This window comes from Sus scrofa, chromosome 13 (assembly GCF_054392235.1).
Source record: "Sus scrofa isolate SSC_HxYL_T2T_F1_AM1 chromosome 13, Sscrofa_HxYL_maternal_Yorkshire_Landrace_v2.0, whole genome shotgun sequence".
NCBI lineage: Eukaryota > Metazoa > Chordata > Mammalia > Artiodactyla > Suidae > Sus > Sus scrofa.
In genome coordinates, this window is record NC_139395.1 from 131,879,292 (window position 1) to 131,887,415 (window position 8,124).

Here is an 8,124-nt window from a genome sequence, read left to right on the forward strand (position 1 = left end):
ATATTGTTATTTTGACTTCTTCCTATGAATCATACATGTTCTTAATGCTGTCTACAATGATAAATCCTTTCTGGAAGGCTTTCTATTTACTTTGCTCATATCCATCAGAGGAATCACTATCTATGACAGCTATTGCCTACATATTTCTTAAATATTAAGGCTTGGAAATCAAAATTACTCCTTGATCCATGGGGTGCAGAATGGATGTTGTGTTAGCAGCCATGGAAACAACATTAATTTCAAGCTCTTGGGTGATCAGGTGCATTGTTAATGAGCAGTCACATGTGGAAAGAAATCTTTTCTAAATAGCAGATCTCAATAGTGGGATCAAAATATTCATTAAACTATGTTGAAAACAGATGCGCTGTCATGCAGGCTTTGTTTTTCCACTTATAGAGCACAGGCAGAGTAGAGTTAGCAAACTTCTTAAGAGCCCTAGGATATTGGGAATGGTAAATGAGTATTGGTTTCAACTTAGTCACTAGCAGCACTGCCCCTAACAAGAGAGTCATCTTGTTCTTTGAAACTTTGAAGCAAGGAATTGATTTCTCCTCTCTAGCTATAAAAGTTTTTGGTGCCATCATCTTCTAACATAAGACCATTTTATTTACACTGAGAATCTGTTTAGTGTAGCCACCTTCATTAGTGATCTTAGCAAGATCTTCTGGATAATTTGCTACAGCTTCTTCACTAGCACTTGTTGCTTCACCTTGCACTTTTATGTTATGGAGATGGCTTCTTTCGTTAAACCTCATGAACCAACCTCTTCTAGCTTTGAAATTTTTTTCTGCAGTTTTCTTACTTCTCTCAGCCTTCTTAGAATTGAAGAGAGTTAGGGCCTTGCTCTGGATTAAGCTTCAGTTTAAAGGAAAGTTGTGGCTAGTCTGATCTTCTATCCAGACTTCTATCCATGTCAGCAATACTACTGTTTTACTTTCTTAACGTTTATGTGCTCACTGGAGTAGCACTTTCAATTTCCTTCAAGAAGTTTTGCACAACTTGACTAAGTGCCAAAAAAGGCCTAGCTTTTTGGCCTATCTTGGCTTTCAACATGCCTTTCTCACTAAGCTTAATCATTTTTAGCTTTTAATTTAGAGTGAGAGATGTGTGACTCTTCCTTTCGCCTGACACTTAGAGGCCATAGTAAGGTTATAAATTTGTTTAATTTCAGCATTATTGTGTCTCAGGGAATAGGGAGGCCCGAAGAGAGGGAGAGGGACTAGAGAACGGCCAGTCCATTGAACAGTCAGAATACATACATTTATCCCTTAGGTTTGCTGTCTTATGGTGGGGTTCATGGTGCCCCAATTATAATAGTAACATCAAAGATCACCAATCACACAGATCACCACAACAGATGTAATAATAATAACAAAGTTTGAAATATTGTGGGAATTACCAAAGATGACACAGAAATACAGAGTGGATAAATGCTGTTGGAAAAATGGTGCTAATCGGCTTGCTCAACACCGGATTGCCACAAACTATCAATTTGGGTAAAAAAAAAAAAAAAAAAAAAAAAGCAATGTCTGCAAAGCATTATAAAATAAGGTATGCCAGTACTAAGAAGAAACTTGAGGTGGAGGAGGAGAAGGAGAAAAGGAATAAAGAATGAGAAGAAAGGAGAGAAGAAGGGGAAGCAGATGGAAAAGAAGAAAAAAGACAGGGAACATTGTGCCAGGCACTGTTCTAAGCAACTTACCTAATTAAATCTTTATAATAACACTAGGGCAGGCACTATTAATATTCCCATTTACAAAAGAGGCTAAAATTGAAAAACATACTCAAAGGCAAAGACAGTAAGTAATGGAGTCTACAATGATTCCACTGACATTTAACTTTGAAAACTACAATCGGACTAATTCAACACTCAAGCCACTACTATACAAAAAAATGTAGGTTTTTTTTTTTAACATAGCCTCATAATCTCTTGGTTTATCTATTATACAATGTTAGGAACAGGAGTTCCCTTTGTGGTTCAGAGGTAACGATCCTGACTAGTATCCATGAGGATGCAGGTTCAATCCCTGGCCTTGTTCAGTGGGTTAAGGATCCGGTGTTGCCATGAGCTGTGGTGTATGCTGGCAATCGTAGCTCAGATTAGACCCCTAGCCTTGGAACCTTCCATATGCCGCAGGTGCGGCCCTAAAAAGCAACAACAACAAAACAAAACTTTAGGAACAGAATTCAAGTTAAACAGTGTAGAGGCACTATTGAGTACTTCTAACTTATGCTATATTAGAGATCTTTACCAAAGATGATGCAGACTAAGGAATTTGAGTATAATGTTAGGTGATGATATCATGAACAATACAAACCTGTTTAAAATATATTCACACATCTCTTTCTCTTATAACATATTTAATTTTTTTCCTTTTCTTGACTCATGTAGCAGACATTGATTGGCCTTTTGTTTGCCTCCTCTCTCCTGTTCTCACTCCCAGAATTTGTATCCCCTTCTATCTCTTTGGGTTTTTGGGTCAACTATCCAGAATCAAAAAAAAATTAACTTCAAAGGAATTAGAGACAATGCAATGAGGAAAAGAAAACTTAAAATAGCAAATAAAGATTACTAATATCATGGAGTTCCCTTGTGGTATAGCAGTTTAAGGATCTGGTGTTGTCACTATAGCAGCTAGGGTCACTGCTGTGGTGAAGATTTGATCCCTGCCCCAAGAACTCCCACATGCCAGTGGCACAGCCTATCCAATTGCTTGTGATAGAACATGATGGAAGATAATATGAGAGAAGGAATATATATATATATATGTACATATATATATAATGGGGTCACTGTGTATAGCAGAAATTAACAGAACATTATAAATCAACAATAATAAAATTTAAAACAAAAGAGATTACTAATGTCTTGTGAAATTATAGAAGATAGAACATCTATGAAACAAGAACAGAATGCTAAAAAAGGAACACTCAGAGGCAAGATATGATAGTTATCTATTGCACATGACAAATTATCTCAAAACTAAGTAACTTACAACAAACATTTACTATCTTACAGTTTCTCTGGGTTAGGAATTGGAGATTAGATGGATGAGATTATAATCAAGCTTTCAACTGGGGTTAGTTTTCTGAAGACTTAACAGGGGCTGCAGAATCCTCTTTAATACAGCTTATTACACAGCTATTGGAATGAGACCTTATTTTCTCAGTACATGGAACTTTCCATAACACCATTGTGTGTTCTCCCAACATAGCAACTGATTTCCAGAACAAGTAATCCAAAGAAAGAGCAATAAGAAAGCCACACTGCCGTTTATTACCTGGTATCCAAAAGTCACACACTCTCAATTGAACTTTTCTATAGAAACAAGTCACTAAGTCCAGCCCATATTCAAAGAAAGGGTTATTAGGATTTACTTTTTTTTTTTTTTTTGCCTTTTTTAGGGCTGTTCTTGCGGCATAGAGAGGTTCCCAGGCTAGGGAATCAGAGCTATAGCTGCAGGCCTACGCCACAGCCACAGCAACACAGGATCCGAGCTGAGTCTGTGACCTACACCACAGCTCACGGTGACGCCAGATGTGTAAAGCACTGAACGAGGCCAGGGATCAAACCCACAACCTCATGGTTCCTAGTTGGATTCACTTCTTCTGCGCCATGACAGGAACTCCAGGATTTACTTTGTGATGGGCACATCAAATAATTTGTGGAAATACTTTAAACCACCACATAAAAGGAAAAATAGCTCTAGGAAATTATAAATATGATCAAATTGTGGCTATCAAAGTAGAAATTTAATAAGCACATTGACAGGTAAAGTTGAGAAAAGATGACAAAAAATCAGCAACGATTATTCTCAGAAAAATGGTAAGAGAAATAGAGCTTTACTCAAGATGCTCAAATTCCCAACTAATTGAAAAGCCAGGGAAGAGAAAACCAATAAATAAAAGATGGGATAATTAAATAAAAGTTGTTTCCAAAATTGAAGGACATACATCTCTAACTTCATAAGAGGGCTTCCCTACCGCCTAACACAAAATATGAAAAATTACCCAAACTAGAATATGATAACACTGGACATAAGTATGAGATCCTAAAGGCTTCCAGAGTGGAATTTCTTTATATATATATATATATATATAGTCTTTCTATAGATATATATAGTCTTTTTGTCTTTCTATATATACATATAGTCTTTCTATATATATATAGTCTTTTAGTCTTTCTATATATATATATAGTCTTTTAGTCTTTCTATATATATATAGTCTTTCTATATATATATAGTCTTTCTATATATATATATAGAGTCTTTCTATATATATAGAGAGAGAGTCTTTCTATATATAGAGAGAGTCTTTCTATATATATATAGTCTTTTTGTCCTTTTAAGGCCTCACCCGTGGCATAAGTAATTTCCCAGGCTAGGGGTCTAACCGGAGCTGTAGCTGCTGGCCTACACCATAGCTCACAGCAACGCCAGATCCTTAACCCACTGAACAAGGCCAGGTATCAAACCTGGTTCCTCATGGATGCTAGTTGGGTTTGTTAACCACTGAGCCACGACAGGAACTCCCAGACTTTCTTTTTAATTATAAGTTTCTAAGTAACACTCATCTGGTAATCAAATTCAATATATTTGCATGGGGGCCAAAAATCCTTACATCTATTAAGCTCAGATGGTGTATATAAAAGTTAGTCAAGTTTGGAAACTATTGGTTTAAAGAGTTCTGAGGAGTGAGATAAAACATTTTCATACTCAAGTATCACTTTTCTCTAAAATTGTTCGACATATTTTTCCAATATTCTGACATAAATTCACTTTTTTTGTGGGTGGCAGAAATATTCTCATGTTATAGAATCATGGTGGAAAGAGGAAAAAAGAATGTCTAAAGCACACCTTAAACTAAATTTTACTTCCATGCAACGTTCTTCCTAGATTTATACACAAGGAATGGTAACCTGTTCTCTAAAGGCATTAAAGAAAGAATAAAAGGAAATGACTTAAACTATAGTAAAATAGCCTTAGGGTAAGGAAGTTTCCTGACATTGAGATTTGTCAAACACTAACATGAGTTTCTAGGGATGTTATGAAATATTCACCTTGGAGAATTTTTAGAAAATGTTTCCCATCTGTCTGAGTTTAGAGAATAAGCCCAAAGGAAAGAAGATGGTTGGAAAGACTGAATACATTTGTTTACTCAGTATGTTCTTGTTGAACTACTGCTAAGTGTCTGGTTTTTTAAGACAGCATTTTTCAAATTTATTTGATCATGGGATACTTCTCAAATGAAAGTATGTGAACAGATCTCCATCAAGAAGAACATCTAACACATAATGCTTATTTGCATAAAAAGAAAACAGAAAAAAACTCTCAGATTAACTGCTGCCAGAAAATTAAAAATAATATTGAATAACAAAATTTATCAGGCTTAATAAAATAGCTTTCATTTTGCATTCTTTTCATAAAAATATATATATTTACAAATATTTATACACATTTACATAAAAAATCAACTATACTTTTCCAGAACTTTCAGTTCATCAAAGTGATCAGTACAAGATAAATATATAATTATTTTCTTTTCTATAATTAGTTAGAAATGTAGTGGGGGAGTTGGAGTAGGGTTTGACAATACAGAGCAGTCAAAAAGATGAAATATCTATCAATGCAATTACCAGAAATATACAAGCTTTATAAGAAGCATTTGAATATGCTACAGGCATGGCACAAAAAAAAAAGAAGAAGAAGAAGAAGAAGCACCTGATAGTAATTTCTGAAATATGTCAAAGAACACTTGAATAAATGGAGAATTTCCAGAATGGAAGTTTCAGTGTTGTAGAAATAATGTTCCTCTCAAGTTATCCTATAGATTCAATGCAATTCTATGTAAATTCCCATGTTGTGGATGGGTAGGTGAGTTAGTATAACATAGAAAATGGGTTATAAATTCATCAAGAAGAATAAATATGTTAAAATAGAAATGTCACGTTGACCATAGAAGTTTAATTTCTCTTCTTCCAAAATCCTACCTAAAAATGACATTATATGGATTTTGAAAAAGATAAACTCATGGGGAAAAGGAAGACAGCAGGGGATAACTGGCAAGTGATATCAGCAAGTTTTTGAAAGATGGATAAAGAAAAGAAGATGCTGTAAGTTAAGATGCCTATATCAGAGACAAGTATATTGCTTTACCTCACTGAACCCTTGACAGGCTCAAAACATGGATTTATCAGATCCCATTTGTGGGGATGAGACACAGGGATGAAAACAGAGAAATGGGTCAAAATTTGCATGCAAAGTGACTAGAATAACAGGTTCTTCCCTCAATTCAGCATAGCCAAATCACAACCCTCTCTGAAGAAACTGAAATCAGAAAGTCTTTGTGCTTAGACAAAATAGGCACAGCAGAGAATAGGAGAGAAGTATTGTGTAAAAACATGAATTCTGGGTAGTGAGAAGCCAAGACCCTTCCTTCATCCTAGAATCCCAAGTATCAGACACATATTTCACAAGCGGAAGACCAGAGGATCTTTTTTTTTTTTTTTTTTTTTTTTAAAGAAACTAAATGGCTATGAGAAAATTGCTTATAGTATCTAATACTAATGTCTAGGGATTCTAATAGCTGACTCACCATGTTTATTGGTGGGTAAAGGGACAAGATCCCATATATATAAATGCATAAATATAAATATAATGTAAGAACAGGATTTTTTTAAAAAGTAACAATTGAACAACGACAAATAGCCTTGGAAAATTTTTAAATATAATCATAAAAACTAAAAATTTGGGATTTCCTGTTATGCTCAGCGGTAATGAACCTGACTAGGATCCATGAGGATGTGGGTTTGATCCCTGGCCTCGGTTGGTGGGTTAAAGGATCTGGTGTTGCCGTAAGCTATGGTGTAGGTCACAGATGTGGCTTGGATCTGGAGTTGCTGTGCCTGTGGTGTAGGCTGGCAGCTACAGCTCTGGTTTGACCCCTAACCTGGGAACTTCCATATGTCACAGGTATAGCCATAAAAAGACCAAAAAAAAAAAATTTCAATGGAGGTATCAGATTGATGTATTCCAGAATCTACAACAAAGAGAAGATTAAAGAAACAGATATAGTGCAGAAAATATTAATAATAAGAATGATACAGAAGGTATAAATATATGACTAAAAAGAATTCCAAAAAAGGGGAATAGAAAATAATCAAAATAAGTTTTTCTAAAGGGCAAGAATTCCCAGATTAAAAGAAGCTACTGAGTACTCAAAAGTATGAATAAAGGAAAACTATATTGGTATCATTAAATTCTAGTACAGAAATCATGAAATTAGGGTACACTTAGGATAGAGAGGTTAGCACTTTCAGAGAGAAAAACATCACTGAAAATTGAATGAAACAATGAATTTAGATCATTTAAAAATGGTGACAATTGAATCAGGCAAGAATTGACAAAAATTCTAAAAATAGTAGGTGAAGTTATTTGAGAACAGAATAATTACATTGTCAAAAATTTCCACATACATTATTTATTAACTATAAAAGGAAAAATAACAGTGGAGAAATTCAGCAGATGCCATTTTAACCAATAGATCAAAGTTATTATCACAAATAATAGGGCAGACAGGGAGTTCCCATTGTGCCTCAGCGGTAATGAACCCTACTAGTATTCAGCGGATGCGGATTTGATCCCTGGCCTCTCTCAGTGGATTAAGTATCCAGTATTGCAGTGAACTTCAGTGTAGTTTGCAGATGTGGCTCAGATCTGGAGTTGCTGTGGCTGTAGCATAGGCCAGCAGCTGTAATTCTGATTCGACCCCTAGTCTGGGAAATTCCATATGTTGCACATGCAGTCCTAAAAAGCAAAATAAATAAATAAGTAAGGCAAATTGACATCATCTGCCTCCTGATGAAATGTATTGAAAGGAACACATCAACATCTATGTAGTATCCCTGCAAAAAATACATAACCTGAATCTAAGCATAACAAAACATCAGACAACCCCAAATTGAGGTACACGCTGCAAAATAACTGGACTCTTGTTCTCAAAAATGTCAATGCCATGAAACAGAAAGAAAGTCTGAGGAACTGTTCAATATTAGAGAGACACAAAAACTTGGAAACTAAATGCAATGCATGACCCTGGATTTGATCTTGGTTATTTTTAAAA